The sequence below is a fragment of the Littorina saxatilis genome, linkage group LG11 (genome assembly GCF_037325665.1).
Source record: "Littorina saxatilis isolate snail1 linkage group LG11, US_GU_Lsax_2.0, whole genome shotgun sequence".
Lineage (NCBI taxonomy): Eukaryota > Metazoa > Mollusca > Gastropoda > Littorinimorpha > Littorinidae > Littorina > Littorina saxatilis.
The window spans coordinates 25109899-25128029 of record NC_090255.1 but is presented as its reverse complement, the minus strand read 5'-3'; the positions used below and the strand labels follow the sequence as shown (position 1 = coordinate 25128029).

The following is an 18131-nucleotide window of genomic DNA, read 5'->3' as shown; positions in this document are numbered from 1 at the left end:
ACAATACAATAATACATTGTTGTTTGTCAATAACAAACGTTCCAACAACCTACCTTTCTTGTTTTTTTATTCTGAATTTTGGAACATTGGCAGTCTCTTTGTTTTTGGAGCAACTGTTCTGGGTTAAAACAAAAACAGCAATAAAAAATAAACTGTTTTGCGGTGTTAAAACAAAATTGACCCCCCCCCCCCCCAAAAAAAAAAAAGAAAAAAAAGGGGGTCAGTCGAGAAACCGGCAGCGCTAATTGTTTATGTTTGTTTGTGTGTGTGTGTGTGTGTGTGTGTGTGCATGTGTGTGTGTGTGTGTGTGTGTGTGTGTGTGTGTGTGTGTGTGTGTGTGTGTGACGGTGTGTGTGTGTGTGTTTTTTTTTTTTAAACAACAAGATTAGGCCTATCTAAGATGTTCTTCTCGGGTGTAAACATTGTTGACTGGTGCCTATTCCGATTTTTTTCCCGGAGTTGTCAATTGAAACTTTACGTTTCTGCTACGGATTTTGGTGATACCCTCATTTTGAGCGACCCAGTGTCGCGTGACCCCTGTGATAGAAATCTTCAAACCGAAAAGTGCGCCAAAAAGGCAGTAGACTCTGCTAGCCCAGCTCAGGTTGACAGAAGATGGGTGACCCAGACGAAGTCCCGTCACAAAACGTCATCACACAACTGATGACGTCATATCCGACCTTCCTGTCCTCGACTTCTTGGTTCAGGTTCTTTCAGAACAGCATTTTGTGATACAAGATAGAAAGGTTTGTATTACTTTCATAATAATAATAATAATGGACAAGAGCTCACGGCGATTTACATATTAATTTCTGCCGTGTGAGATGGAATTTTTTACACAATATATCACGCATTCACATCGGCCAGCAAACCTCAAGCCTATTAGGGCGAGCATTCACCTTTCACGGCCTTTATTCCAAGTCACACGGGTATTTGGTGGACATTTTTAGCTATGCCTTTTCAATTTTGCCAGGAAAGACCCTTTTGTCAATCGTGGGATCTTTAACGTGCACACCCCAATGTAGTGTACACGAAGGGACCTCGGTTTTTCGTCTCATCCGAAAGACTAGCACTTGAACCCACCACCTAGGTAAGGAAAGGGGGGAGAAAATTGCGGCCTGACCCAGGCCTGAACACGCAACCTCTCGATTCAGAGCGCAAGTGCGTTACCACTCGGCCACCCAGTCCCAGTCCCAGTCATGTGAGATTTTAACTACAAAGTGTAATGTTGTAAGTTTCCGAAGCCTTGAAATAGATCTGTTGTAGGCGTCTTTATGTTTATATCTTCTAGATGTCATTTGGAAAGAGCCTGCCCAACAGGCAAAGCCATGCATGATGTTTTGTAGGGGAAGGTTGCCTAATATGAACCACGTTTTGTTTCTTGCTGATAACTAGCTTCTTTTCTAGCGCCTAATATGGACCACTATTTGGCAGGTGGTCCATATTAGGCAACCTTCCCAGGGCCGGACTACCGGGGGGGTTATGGGGGTTGCGCAACCCCCCCCCCCCCCTAGCCTAAACATGTACCTCATTTAAAACATTTTTTATTATTGTTTATTTTATGCCGTTTCATGCAAGGAGCGACCATTTTCCTATCTCAGAATATGACCTACCCATCAGCTTCAGGGGGCTTTGCCCCCTGACCCCCACAAGGGGCTCTGCCCCTTGACCCCGCAAGGGGGAACATCCCCCTGGACCACCACTGGCAACCCCCCCCCCCCCCCTCCTCTTCGCCTAGTCCAGCCCTGACCTACCCTTTTTTGACCAGGCGGTTTCGAGTAAACTTCAAGAACATTATACCAAAATTACCTGTGTCCGTTTAGCGTTGAGGGCCCCAAAGGGGGGGTATCATCACGATCACGGGAAGGGAAATTTTAGCTTTCAAGATCACAGTTACCTTGATTTTTGTTTTCACGATCACAAACACCTTGACGAATAGAGGATCATAGAGTGATACAGCTGTGAAAATGTACGTTGAAAATAAAATGCTTTGCAATAATGCCCATCACGATCACGAACACAAATGACGATCACGATCACGAGACTTGATTTTTTTGTCATCACGGATCACAGGCAAAGTCCCATCACGATCACAGAAATGGAAATTTTGGCAATCACGGTCACAGAAAGGTCAAAAAACGCCAATCACGATCACGATTTTAAACCCTTTGGGGCCCTCAGCGTTAGCAATACGCAATATTATTATGTTCCTTCAACACGTCCATGAAAGTGACTGAATGAATTTAATTTCGATGTCAAAATGTCGCCATCACTTTGCCTCAGATTGAACGCACCCTAGTGTTGACAATCCTGATCATGGTTTTTGACTTTCCCTTTTAGTTTTACTCAAGCTTCTTCTGACTGATGTGTTGTTTATCAGTGCAATTATCGTCAATAGAAGTCAAAAACCATTTAAATCACTTAGCAAATATTTCTTTACATTTCAGACATATCGCAGTTAGTGTTGTTTTAAATTCCTTCTTCATTCCAGACATCATTTTCTTTTACAGACATGTAAATTTAGACAAGAAGAGGACACAGATTAGTAACCAGATTAGTACCTTCTTTATCAATAGTTCGGCAGGCGACAAACTGCCTTCTTCGGGATGGTATGAGGAAAGTACGGATTGACGGCACAGACGCACAATATTAGGCCCCCCCCCCCCCAAAAAAAAAAAAAGAGTCTGTTTACGGTAACATAGGCAAAAAAATAAGGTCGGTAGGTCGGGATTTTTTTTTCTCCCCAAAAAACCATATTTTTAAGTTATTTTGCCAGAAAACAAGGACTTTTTTTTTTTTTTTTTTTAATGCCAAAAAAAAGTCTAGGGTCGCGCGAAAAAATAGGGTCGGTCGGGATACCGTAAACAGACTTTTTTTTTCCTCATATATTTATATTCAAAAAGCAAGAAAGGTTAAGTTTGTGGAACGTTTATTGATTAACAAAACCAAACATTGACAAGAGCTTCGAGGACGAAAGTGAACAAACAAGTTACACAATTAGCAGGTACACATCGATGGTATATATATATATACTAGAGGAATACCCGCTTCGCCGGGTAGCCGGCTTCGCCGGGATGAAATACTTAGAGCCGTACGCCGGCTTTGCCGGGTCCAAACAATGGACCCGCCAAGCTTAGGTCCCTCCCAGATTCGTGGAATGGGAACAGCACGAAAATGATTCAGTGGCCATAATGCCATTCCTGACCATATCGAGTCCCATCCTTGTCGACGAATGTAACCGTGTTAATCACCTTTGGAGGCGAACTCCACTCAAACAGGATTGAGCAATTTAGAGCTTATCTCTAAGCCCTTTTGAACTGTTATGGCTTCTCAAAGGAAGGCCAGTCGTGACATACAAATACATATGATGATAAAATCGTTTATTTAACGTCACTCTGTAAAAACATTGGCGACATTTGTCTTGCAAATACACAAAAGCCGCCAGACCACATCACAAACAGAACTGAACAATCCACAGGTGTTGCCCACATAGAGAGAGAGACACACACACACACACACACACACACACACACACACACACACACACACACACACAAACACAGAGAAGCCGTATATAGAGAGAGATAGATGACAGTGTATTTTTCGCGTGGCTATAAATTGATTCGACCTTTGCACTTTTACAGTGAGGATAATTTACGGGTCCAATTTACGTTCTGGACACTGCGGTGACCTTCTAAAAATAGTAACAGAACGCCGGGAATATCCGAAGATGCCCCCTCATACTATAGTGCACCATACGAAGGAAGGGAGGTAAACGCTGAAAACATGGAGAAGATAAGGAAGAGTTACTGGGAATGGTGAAATGAACACAAAAACCAAAATCGGTTCAGCGCTGCGCGCTGAGAGCACGTGTTGAAATATCTCATCGATGATATTGTGTCCGGGGTGTAGCTGAATACGGTGTCCAAATTTGAAAAAGATCCACCGAGAACTTTGGCGTTGTGATGTGGTGTAGCGGCTTTGGTGTGTCGGTATGGGGGCCCGGGTAGCTGAGGTGGAACCAAATTCGGTTCAGCGCTGCGCGCTGAGAGCACGTGTTGAAATATCTCATCGATCAGGTTGTGTCCGGGGTCTCTGTGAATAAGCCCACCAAATTTGAAGCAGATCCATCGAGAACTTTGGCCGTGCATCGCGAAGACACAGACACACAGACACAAGTCGTATCTATATATATATACGACTTGTGTCTGTGTGTCTGTGTGTGTGTCTGTGTGTGTGTCTGTGTATCTGTGTATCTGTGTATTCGCCATGCACGGCCAAAGTTCTCGATGGATCTGCTTCAAATTTGGTGGGCTTATTCAGAGAGACCCCGGACACAACCTCATCGATGAGATATTTCAACACGTGCTCTCAGCGCGCAGCGCTGAACCGATTTTGGTTCCACCTCAGCTATTTTGGTTCCACCTCAGCTACCCGGGCCCCCATACCGACACACCAAAGCCAAAGTTCTCGGTGGATCTTTTTCAAATTTGGACACCGTATTCAGCTACACCCCGGACACAATATCATCGATGAGATATTTCAACACGTACTCTCAGCGCGCAGCGCTGAACCGATTTTGGTTTTTGTGTTCATTTCACCATTATAAGTAACTCTTCCTTATCTTCTCATCTTCTCCATGTTTTCAGCGTTTACCTCCCTTCCTTCGTATGGTGCACTTTTGTATGAAGGGGGCATCTTCGGATATTCCCCGTTCTGTTACTATTTTTAGAAGGTCACCGCAGTGTCCAGAACGTAAATTGGACCCGTAAATTATCCTCACTGTAAAAGTGCAAAGGTCGAATCAATTTATAGCCACGCGAAAAATACACTGTCATCTATCTCTCTATAGATACGGCTTCTCTGTGTTTGTGTGTGTGTGTGTGTGTGTGTGTGTCTCTATGTGAGGAACACCTGTGCATTGTTCAGTTCTGTTTGTGATGTGGTCTGGCGGCTTTTGTGTAATTTTGTGTACTGGCCTTCCTTTGAGAAGCCATAACAGTTCAAAAGTGCTTAGAGATAAGCTCTAACTTGCTCAGTCCTGTTTGAGTGGAGTTCGCCTCCAAAGGTGATTAACACGGTTACATTCGTCGACAAGGATGGGACTCGATATGGTCAGGAATGGCATTATGGCCACTGAATCATTTTCGTGCTGTTCCCATTCCACGAATCTGGGAGGGACCTAAGCTTGGCGGGTCCATTGTTCGGACCCGGCGAAGCCGGCGTACGGCTCTAAGTACTTCTTCCCGGCGAAGCCGGCTACCCGGCGAAGCGGGTATTCATTCTAGTATATATATATAGATGTTACTTTTAGCCTACTTATCTCTCAATTGTTATCGCTTCAGAAAAATTTGGTTCCTTTTGTGACGTTGGACCACCTTTTGCAAACTCTTGAAACCTACTGCAAAGATATTATTTCGTGCAAACAAATCTGCTTTCCCCTAGGTATGAGCCAAGAAACAACCACCCTGCAAACCAGGCAGGTGGGTCAAGTGCATACGCTGACGATCGATAATCCTTTCGACGACACAAATCAGATCACCCAACAAATCGTCGTCTACTCCATCTTCATTGTTCTAGGCGTCGTGGCAAACCTGAAAGTCATCTACATCTACGCAGTCTACGTCAGGTATCTATAATTGTGACCCTCCACCACGAAATGAGTCGCATGTCACCTCGCGCGGTTCTGCGCTAGGCTTAATATAAGTCCGGGGAGTGTGTGGTAACAGTGTGAGGGTCACCTTAGTCACAGGCTTATAACTCAAACAGTTTTTGCTCTTTTCTAAAACGGGTTTCACCACTGGATAGAGCATAAAAAACTCTTTAGGAAAATGTAAAAATATGAAAATCATGCAAAGGTGACATGCGACTCATTTCGTGGTGGAGGGTCACATATTATAATTGAATTGAATTAATTTGAATTGAACTTTATTTTACAAGGATTAAGATTTAAGGCTAGGCTTTTTCTTACAATCTGTCCTTGAGACCCACAGACACACAATACAAAAACAACACAATAACTAAAAACAACGAGAAGGTGCGAAAACAAAAGAAAAAATGTGCGAAAAATAAATACGTGATGATGATGATGATGATGATGATGATGATGATGATGATGATGATGATGATGATGATGATGATGAAAAAACACACAAAAAACCCCACATATGTAATGCAGGGTTTGTGTTCAGGGTGCCCCACATCCGCTGGGTGGCGCTGATGATGGCCTCAGTGGACCTTGCCCAGTGCCTGCTGACCATCCCTGGTCACATCATTCTGCTGGCCTACGCCCTCACACTCTCCATGCCCGGCCACGTCCTCTGCATGGTCACCATTGCCGTACACAGGTCAGGCAAGTTTCATTATGCAAGTGGCACAAATAGCGACTCTCGACCAACCATGGCCCAGTGTCCCAAAGATCCATCAACCCATCAACCCTTTAAGCAACAGCCTTACCAACTATAGCGCTGACACACAATGACTCAGCCGGTGTCACGAACTGAAAACTCTGCCTGAACAATCCCTCTCAATGCGGTCAACGCGCATGCGCTAATAACATGGGGAGATTAATCAGGTCGTGAATAACCTAACTCTAACCCTAATCCTTACCCTAATCCTAACCCTAACCCTAACCCTAACACATGGTTCGTTCGGTCAAAGGGTCGCATGTTTTAAGTCCAAGATTGGCGCATGCGCATTGACCGCATTGAGAGGGGTTGTTCAGGCAGAGTTTTCCGTTCGTGACACCGGTGTGACGTTTTCATCTTTCACCGTGTTGATATTTCGCTTCTCGGCCTCGTTGATCTAGTATAAACTCTACATTGAACAAAAAACACCCTTCGATAGTACTGATGAGCGACCTTGTGTACTTTACATTCATGGGGCCAAATTTGTCCAACCAATTTGTTTTATTTAACTTAGAAATTTGATTCATCCTAAAATGTTTTCCTTCTTACTCAAGGGACGTGCACTCAGTACACGTTTTCGAAGAATTCGATTTTGGGGGTGAAATCTATTAAATTTTACCACCAATTTTCTTCACATGTGGGGGAAGGTCGGGTGGAAGGAAAAGGATATAATTATAGCACAGGCAGAGGAGCATACAATTAAGACACCGAAGACAGAGGTTGCTTTAACTTATCTTTTATTAAAGGAAATGTAACTAAACATAACCACTCAGGTAGCTTATCTAAATCAGAAATATTCCAAAACAGTTTAGCTAAATCTGGTAGCAACCAGAGACAATGCTATAAGTTATAATTTAGAAACAATGAACAGAACTCTAATACAAGAAATAGCAATGCGTACATAAAACCAGAAATAGCAATTATGAATTCTGATATCTACCAGTACCAGAATCATATAGAAACAATAATAGAACCAGAAACAATATATATATGTAAGACCAGAATTTCTGGTGTAAACCAGAAATACACAAAATGTTAGGTTTTTATCAGTCGCAAAGCTCTTCTGTAGGCAAACACATTTTAAGTGCAAGCGCGACTGCTCACAATGTTCAGTTTTATCAGTCGCAAAGTTCTTCTGCAGGCAACCGCCTTTAAAGTGCAACATGGGAATTGATAGTTAAAAATGTGCATCAGCCTGACGGCGTTAAACAACATTTATCATCAATATGATTGGAAGTTTGGTCAAACATTCTTTGACCCCGTCCGGACTATGGGATTGCAATTCAGCTTTGGAACTTTTACATCGATATACTACGTACGTATTATGTCAATTTAACTTAGGTTTTGTAATAGAAAATTGCAATAACAGATTTAGAAATGATTTAGCTTCAGCTTGCTTAAATCACCAAGACCAGTGAGTTAGCAAAATAGATAATTGTATTAACAGATTTAGAAATGAGTTAGCTTCAGTAATTGGCTTATATGACCAAGACCAGTGACTCGAGTGAGTTAGCGCTGTCTCGGCCGATGGATTTCGGCTCGCCCTGGACTTACTAGTCCCGGTGGAAAAAAATGCAGCTTGTTCAGTTTCAACTTGTGAGGCCAACAGGTTGACTAAATGTATTGGTTTGTTTTTTGTACACGACTTGTTAACTTGTGTATGTTCACCACTATACAATCCCGTGTTGACAGTTGTTGTCCAACATGACTGCTCGTGATATCGCACTCTCTGCCATCCTTCCTGAAGCATTACAAACAAGTCGCGTAAGGCGAAAATACAATATTTAGTCAAGTAGCTGCCATTTTTCAGCAAGACCGTATACTCGTAGCATCGTCAGTCCACCGCTCATGGCAAAGGCAGTGAAATTGACAAGAAGAGCGGGGTAGTAGTTGCGCTAAGAAGGATAGCACGCTTTTCTGTACCTCTCTTTGTTTTAACTTTCTGAGCGTGTTTTTAATCCAAACATATCATATCTATATGTTTTTGGAATCAGGAACCGACAAGGAATAAGATGAACGTGTTTTTAAATTGATTTGGACAATTTAATTTTGATAATAATTTTTATATATTTAATTTTCAGAGCTTGTTTTCAATCCGAATATAACATATTTATGTTTTTGGAATCAGCAAATGATGGAGAATAAGATAAACGTAAATTTGGATCGTTTTATAAATTTTTATTTTTTTTTACAATTTTCAGATTTTTAATGACCAAACTCATTAATTAATTTTTAAGCCACCAAGCTGAAATGCAATACCGAACCCCGGGCTTCGTCGAAGATTACTTGACCAAAATTTGAACCAATTTGGTTGAAAAATGAGGGCGTGACAGTGCCGCCTCAACTTTCACAAAAAGCCGGATATGACGTCATCAAAGACATTTATCAAAAAAATGAAAAAAACGTTCGGGCATTTCATACCCAGGAACTCTCATGTCAAATTTCATAAAGATCGGTCCAGTAGTTTAGTCTGAATCGCTCTACACACACACACACACGCACACACGCACGTACACACACACACACGCACATACACCACGACCCTCGTTTCGATTCCCCCTCGATGTTAAAATATTTAGTCAAAACTTGACTAAATATAAAAACCACCACACACACAAAAAACGATTCTTCGCATTATTGTACAACTGCGAAAAAAACCCAAAAAAAACAACAACACATGCATGGTTAGGTAACAAAACAAAACCTTCACAAGTACATCTTGTTGTTTTGTTTTGTTTTAATTGTGGATTCTGCGATGTTAGCAGTCTATCTGTGTTTTTGAATTTGTAAAGTTCTGAAGAAAAACACAATCCTAAAACAAGAAAAACAAGTCGCGTAAGGCGAAAATACAACATTTAGTCAAGTAGCTGTCGAACTCACAGAATGAAACTGAACGCAATGCAACGCAGCAAGACCGTATACTCGTAGCATCGTCAGTCCACCGCTCAAGGCAAAGGCAGTGAAATTGACAAGAAGAGCGTGGTAGTAGTTGCGCTGAGAAGGATAGCACGCTTTTCTGTACTTCTCTTCGTTTTAACTTTCTGAGCGTGTTTTCAATCCAAACATATCATATCTATATGTTTTTGGAATCAGGAACCGACAAGGAATAAGATGAAAGTGTTTTTAAATTGATTTCGAAAATTCAACTTTGATCATAATTTTTATATTTTTAATTTTCAGAGCTTGTTTTTAATCCAAATATAACATATTTATATGTTTTTGGAATGAGAAAATGATGAAGAATAAGATGAACGTAAATTTGGATCGTTTTATAAAAAAATAATTTTTTTTACAATTTTCAGATTTTTAATGACCAAAGTCATTAATTAATTTTTAAGCCACCAAGCTGAAATGCAATACCGAAGTCCGGGCTTCGTCGGAGATTACTTGACCAAAATTTCAACCAATTTGGTTGAAAAATGAGAGCGTGACAGTGCCGCCTCAACTTTCACGAAAAGCCGGATATGACGTCATGAAAGACATTTATCCAAAAAATGAAAAAAACGTCTGAGGATATTATACCCAGGAACTCTCATGTCAAATTTCATAAAGATCGGTCCAGTAGTTTAGTCTGAATCGCTCTACACACACACACACAGACAGACAGACACACATACACCACGACCCTCGTCTCGATTCCCCCCTCTATGTTTCGGACAGACACACACACACACACACACACACACACACACACACACACACACACACACATACACACACACACACACACACACACACACACACAGACAGACAGACAGACAGACACAGCGAAACATATATACCGCCTTTTAAGGGGCGGTATAATAACTGGAAAATCAAGCGTCAATAGTGTACCCTCGGACTAGTGAACCCTCGGATTGTGGGACGTTCCCGTCTGTACCTCTAGCAGTCGACAGGATATTCCCAAGCACAACCTCGATGTTCACCGGAAGCGGCGCCGAAAAATGATAATCCCAGAAATAATACAAAAATACATGAGTCACTTGATAAAAACAGATGAATCAAAAACAATCCCAAGCCGATTCGGATTGAGTCTCTTGTCACTCCGAAGCACTGCCACAGTTGTCAGATATAGCATTTTAGAAATCTGTTAGGCGTAGAATTAATAATCAAAATGGCGGCCCCAATGACGCAAGTAAATAATTTTTTCACTTATTTAACATTACTTTTATGCATTCACACCTATCCGCTCATGTAGCCAGAAGCCAGTAGTATGAAAGTTCCGAGTTTCCTTGTCAGTAGTGTCCTATATTGTTCGTGATCATGCGTTATTCACCTCGCATTTGAGAAACTGCTCTCATCGAACATAACGACCTCAGAAAAAACGAAAGCACAGTATTTCAAGATCAAACCACAGTAGATACTGACTTTCTTTGTACACATCGGGCATCAGAGTTTTGTACTGTCTGTTTAGATAAAGATGAATTTACTTCACTTCGAACATTTTGGTACCGGTAGCTCATAATTTATGAACGTTAATTCCGCTACAGCAGCAGTGTAGGCCTAGTTTTTGAAGTAATGTATGTCTGCATGTTCGCTTTAGATCTAGGAAGACTGGGGGCAAAAATGGTCGAAAACAGATCTGTTTTGTAGCCGTACTTTGTCTTTGAATTTTGAGTTTTAATTGGGTTAGGCTTCCCCTTAATCCTTGCCTCATTAAATTGTGTCTTCACTGCAAGGCGACTGAACATTGTGTCAAGATCAGTGTTGTGTAATTAGTGTTTGTCTGTGCACTTAATAGACCGCTGGGTCGATATATCTGTGAACGTAACGTTTTGTTTTATCAATAATTAAACGTTCCAACAACAAACCTTTCTTGGTTTTTTTTATTCTAAAATTAACAATAAACAAGTCGCGTAAGGCGAAAATACAATATTTAGTCAAGTAGCTGTCGAACTCACAGAATGAAACTGAACGCAACGCAACGCAGCAAGACCGTATACTCGTAGCATCGTCACTCCACCGCCCGTGGCAAAGGCAGTGCCCGTGGAATTGACAAGAAGAGCGGGGTATTCGTTGCGCTAAGAAGGATAGCACGCTTTTCTGTACCTCTCTTCGTTTTAACTTTCTGAGCGTGTTTTTAATCCAAACATATCATATCTATATATTTTTGGAATCAGGAACCGACAAGGAATAAGATGAAAGTGTTTTTGAATTGATTTCGAAAAAAAATTTTTGATAATAATTTTTATATATTTAATTTTCAGAGCTTGTTTTTAATCCGAATATAACATATTTATATGTTTTTGGAATCAGCAAATGATGGAGAATAAGATAAACGTAAATGTGGATCGTTTTATAATTTTTTTTTTTTTTTTTTACAATTTTCAGATTTTTAATGACCAAAGTCATTAATTAATTTTTAAGCCACCAAGCTGAAATGCAATACCGAACCCCGGGCTTCGTCGAAGATTACTTGACCAAAATTTCAACCAATTTGGTTGAAAAATGAGGGCGTGACAGTGCCGCCTCAACTTTCACGAAAAGCCGGATATGACGTCATCAAAGATATTTATCAAAAAAATAAAAAAAACGTTCGGGGATTTCATACCCAGGAACTTTCATGTCAAATTTCATGGGTCCAGTAGTTTAGTCTGAATCGCTCTACACACACACACACACACACACACGCACAGACACACATACACCATACCCTCGTTTCGATTCCCCCTCGATGTTAAAATATTTAGTCAAAACTTGACTAAATATAAAAAACAAGAAAGGTAGGTTGTTGGAACGTTTGTTATTGAAAAAACAATACAATCACTTTTTTTTCTTTTTATTTTGGTGGTCAATAACAAACGTTCCAACAACCTACCTTTCTTTTTTTTTAATTCTGAATTTTGGAACGTTGGCAGTCTCTTTGTTTTTGGATTTATTTTCTAACATTACCAGTTGTGGCTGCTGTCTCAGGACGCTGTTCGTGACGTCTGGCTGCATGCTGGCGGTGTTGTCCTACGAGCGGCAGTTCAAGGTGTGGTATCCCTTCTCTTCGCGCGAGACAGACTTTGCGCGAGTGAAGAAAAACATGATTCTCTCCTTCGTCGCTGGGTTTTGTGCTTTTTCCACCGTCTTTTTTGACAGCGGCCTCACCCATTACAAGGTGTGTGTGTGTGTGTGTGTGTGTGTGTGTGTGTGTGTGTGTGTGTGTGTGTGCGTGCTTGCATGCGTGCGTGCGCGTGTGTGTGTGTGTGTGTGTGTGTGCATGCGTGCGTGCGTGCGCGTGTGTGTGTGTGTGTGTGTGTCGGAGAGAGAAACAGACAGACAGACAGACAGACAGACAAAGACGGTCAGACAGACACAGACAAGAGCGTTCTGATCTGCTATAAGCGGTCTCACAGAACAACGACCCGCGTAAATGCGCCCGATATTTTCTTGTCATCTCCAAAGTCAAGGGAAATATAAAAAAAAATTCATTTTTTTTCCATTACTTTATTGTTCCATCGCTGGGAAATTCGGGTCGTTTCCTCCCAGTGGAAAGCTAGCAGCAACAGAGTCGCGCTACCCCAAAGTCAAGGGATCTATTAGATTTTAAAAAATAAATCATTACTTTATTGTCCCATCCATGGGAAATTCGGGTCGCTTTCTTCCAGTGGAAAACTAGCAGCAACAAAGTCGCGCTACCACAAAGTCAAGGGATCTATTAAATAAAAAATTAAAAAAAATGTATGACTTTATTGTCCCATCGGTGGGAAATGTTTTTTTGACTCACATGCGAAGCAAAAGTGAGTCTATGTACTCACCCGAGTCGTCCGTCCGTCCGTCCGGACGTTCGTCCGTCCGTCCGTCCGGACGTCCGTCCGGAAAACTTTAACGTTGGATATTTCTTGGACACTATTCAGTCTATCAGTACCAAATTTGGGAAGATGGTGTATGATGACAAGGCCCCAAAAAACATACATAGCATCTTGACCTTGCTTCAAGGTCAAGGTCGCAGGGGCCATAAATGTTGTCTAAAAAACAGCTATTTTTCCCATTTTTCCCATTTTCTCTGAAGTTTTTGAGGTTGAATACCTCACCTATATATGATATATAGGGCAAAGTAAGCCCCATCTTTTGATACCAGTTTGGTTTACCTTGCTTCAAGGTCAAGGTCACAGGAGCTCTTCAAAGTTGGATTGTATACATATTTTGAAGTGACCTTGACCCTGAACTATGGAAGATAACTGTTTCAAACTTAAAAATTATGTGGGGCACATGTTATGCTTTCATCATGAGACACATTTGGTCACATATGATCAAGGTCAAGGTCACTTTGACCCTTATGAAATGTGACCAAAATAAGGTAGTGAACCACTAAAAGTGACCATATCTCATGGTAGAAAGAGCCAATAAGCACCATTGTACTTCCTATGTCTTGAATTAACAGCTTTGTGTTGCATGACCTTGGATTACCTTGACCTTGGGTCAAGGTCACATGTATTTTGGTAGGAAAATGTGTAAAGCAGTTCTTAGTGTATGATGTCATTGCTAGGTTTAGTTATTTGACCTTGACCCTGAAGGTCAAGGTCATGTAAAGGTCAAGGTCAAGCATGTGAGTCGTATGGGCTTTGCCCTTCTTGTTTGTTTTGTTTTGTTATGCTAAAATTCGTAATATTTTATCTATCGGGCCCAAACCACCCCCACAACCCAGCATAGAGGCTCTAAACAACAAATAGTAATAATAATAAAAGGCATGTAACGCTTTGTGGAATGCGATAATTTTTACTTTTTTACATGTTTACAAATCGCGGTTTTAGGCTCGACGTAATTTGTAAAATGGTTTTACATGTTCACAAATCACTGGTTAACAGATGCTCTTATCCTATGTAACACTCTTGACAGATTACGTCGACGTACTCGTGATATATTTTGACTTAGGCCAACAACAAAAAAAGTCTGTTTAGATTAACATAGGCAAAAAAAATAGGGTCGGTAGGTCGGAATTTAAAACAAATAATAATTTCTCCAAAAAAACATATTTTTAAGTTATTTTGCCAAAAAACAAAGACTTTTTGGCTCACGTAAGTGTAGCCTATGCGATGCTAACTTTTGTCTGTGTGTGCGTGCGTGCGTATGTATGTATGTATGTATGTATGTATGTATGTATGTATGTATGTATGTATGTATGCATGTATGTATGTATGTATGTATGTATGTATGTATGCATGCATGCATGTATGTATGTATGTATGTATGTATGTATGTATGTATGTATGTATGTATGTATGTATGTATGTATGTATGTATGTATGTATGTGGGTGCGTCTCAGAATCTCGTCCTCTGTTTGTGACATTATCACCAAAAGTAAAATCTTCCCAGAAAACTTTGATAATACTATTTACACACTTTTCAGGGTGTACCTTTTCAGTTTAAACAAGAAAAAATATAACATTGCCTTTAGTTTGCCATATGTTGAGCATTATTTGGACCATGTGTGCAAAATCACCCGTGTAACATGGAAAAAATAAAAGACAAAAAAACTGCATTTATAAGGCTGAAAACGACTTTTATTCAGTTATTATTGTTGAATCACAAGCCATTATAGAGTTCAATATGAAATGACTACATGCAAACAACAAAATAATGTTTTTTTCAATGTTCCATGCATTCGTCAAAATTTCAATACAAAAATGAAAATTAATTAAAGATACCCTGATCAGAACATGTTGATACATGGCATTCATTCAGTCTTATTGACATTTAACCTTCACAATAGCATATATACAAAGATTTGTTGCTCTAAGACAAAATGTTAGAAAGTTATCCCAAAAGAATGCAAAATGGTCACCGATGTAACATGGAAACATCACTTTTGTAACAACGAAACGGTTATGCTTTTTCCCACAAACTTTACTAAATGAAGCTGATTTTGCAACCAGATTCTTCTTAGGTAAAATGCCAAACACTAAAACAGCTGGACAAAATCAAGAAAACTTTGCCCCAAAAAAGAGAAACATTAATGAAAAGTTCATCACCGACGTAACTCGGAAACGAACAACCAGACATGTATAATAAGGTTTGACATGAAGAATGCAAATGTTCAAAAGTGGTTCATTCAATTGTTAAGACAATAAACCAAAGGCATTGGTTACATATAGAACAGTTGCCACTTGCAGTTAATTAATTTATTTTAAAAGAAATAATGCCCCCTGGCATTGAAGGTGGGGTCACGAATCATGTTTGCATCAGATGCAGGGACTAAGGAAATATCATCGATCCCTGGAAAGCAATAGTAGTTCCCCTCCGGTTTCCTTCGAAGGAACGGTACCACCAGTTCATCAGGTCGAATCTCTTGCACCTGAAACATGCAAGTACCAGCGATTTCAACCAAAGATTGATGCAATATGTGTACTAGTTTCACTAACATGAATTTGTTTGATGTCTATCAAGATTTTGATGCATCCACATTCACTGGCTAAAAACAAAATAAAGTAATTATTTTGTTCAGACTTACCATTCCATTGAACATACAACTTTTACAATTAAAGAAAACATTGACACTTACCGTTCCTTTAAATGGATTTCGGAAATTTAATTTTGATCATAATTTTTTATATTTTTAATTTTCAGAGCTTGTTTTTAATCCAAATATAACATATTTATATGTTTTTGGAATCAGGAAATGATGTAAAATAAGATGAACGTAAATGTGGATCGTTTTATATAAAATAAAAAAAAAATTACAATTTTCAGATTTTTAATGGCCAAAGTCATTAATTAATTTTTAAGCCACCAAGCTAAAATGCAATACCGAAGTCCGGCCTTCGTCGAAAATTGCTTTACAAAAATTTCAATCAATTTAATTGAAAAATGAGGGTGTGACAGTGCCGCCTCAACTTTTACAAAAAGCCGGATATGACGTCATCAAAAGTATTTGTCGAAAAAAAGAAAAAAACGTCCGGGGATATCATACCCAGGAACTCTCATGTCAAATTTCATAAAGATCGGTCAAGTAGTTTAGTCTGAATCGCTCTACACACACACACGCACAGACAGACAGACACACACACACACATACACCACGACCCTCGTTTCGATTCCCCCTCTATGTTAAAACATTTAGTCAAGTTTTGACTAGGTGAAATCGAAAGAAAAACTATTATTAACAAATGTTTAGCCTAATTTTTCACTTCATAGAATATCATAGCAGCAAAAACTCACCTTTTCTCAAGAACCTGGGGTGTTGATCACTGTCGTAACAAAATCACAGACTTCGGAAACATTCTCGAAATCTTTCTTCGCTGCTGGAAGCTGAACTATTTCTCTCTGTAACTGCGCATGCGTAGTCACCCGCACCTCTAAGTCACTACGCGCAAAATAGTTCTAATCTTTCTTCAAAACTCTGAACATTATTTGCAAAACCGTTCACCATCGTAACTGAATTTTGAAGAAGCATATCATATTGCGCAACTTTCAACTTAGTTTGCAGATGCAATTTTGAGAAAATAATACTTAAATAACATTTAGCTTAGCGATGTTCTATGCCCTTTCATGTCTAGATCGTGTTGAAGATGAATATGCAAATTCTAAAGTTCAAATTTAGGACTTGTTGCTGTTGCACGCGTGCGGAAACCTATGTTACGACAGTGATGGCAAACTTTCAAGCGATTAATTTCGTTTAAAAAAACAATTCTGTGGACAAAATAACATTTCAACTGTCAAGTACACTTAAACCAAACACACATAACAAGAATAGCAGTCCTTGGACATTCTAAACGATTCTTGTAGTGAGGTGCAAAACTAGTTGATGGTTCATGTCACAGATCAGACCTCCATTTTTCACGCATTTAATCATTTCTTTCGCAAAACAACCTTCATAATAATCATGCAAAATACTCAGTTTTGTTTGTACTATTTCTTTATTCATTTTACTTCTCAAAAATACCAATATCATGATTTAAAATTCAGTATGTTTCAATTGTGGGCTAATTTGATTATGGCACACACAAAAGGATCAGTTTCTGAGACGCACCCATGTATGTACAGGGTGACACAAAAAAAACAGATCTATCCCACCAAAAGTTTAATATTTTCTGAAATAATCAGCCGATTCTTTTATTTTTTCAGGTGAGCCAAGCTGAAATGATGTTCTAACAGCCCACCAAGTTTGAGCTTCAAGATGTCATGGACAACGGAGCATAAGACATTTATAGTCGAGGCCTATTTTCGGTCGAATTCTATCCAGACTGGTCAGCCGCAGATGTGACCCAGAGTGGTCCCCCTATTCACCGGACTTGAACCCCCCAGATTTTTATCTGTGGGGGTACCTCAAGGACAGGGTATATGGCAACAACCCCCAGACCATCCCTGATCTTAAGGCAGCAATAACAGCAGCTGTAAGAGCGATCCCACATCTGCGGCTGACCAGTCTGGATAGAATTCGACCGAAAATAGGCCTCGACTATAAATGTCTTATGCTCCGTTGTCCATGACATCTTGAAGCTCAAACTTGGTGGGCTGTTAGAACATCATTTCAGCTTGGCTCACCTGAAAAAATAAAAGAATCGGCTGATTATTTCAGAAAATATTAAACTTTTGGTGGGCTCTGTTTTTTTTGTGTCACCCTGTATGTATGTATGTATGTATGTATGTATGTATGTATGTATGTATGTATGTATGTATGTATGTATGTATGTATGTATGTACTAGATGAATACCCGCTTCGCCTAACTTTTGTCTGTGTGTGCGTGCGTGCGTGCGTGCGTGCGTGCGTGCGTATGTATGTATGTATGTATGTATGC

At 40.0% G+C, this 18131-nt stretch overlaps 1 long non-coding RNA gene across 1 annotated transcript in view; it reads right to left on the bottom strand.

The window, feature by feature from the left end:
• LOC138980145 (uncharacterized) overlaps positions 1–18131 on the bottom strand; it is a 431218-nt gene that overhangs the window by 9366 nt on the left and 403721 nt on the right. The window lies entirely within an intron of this gene.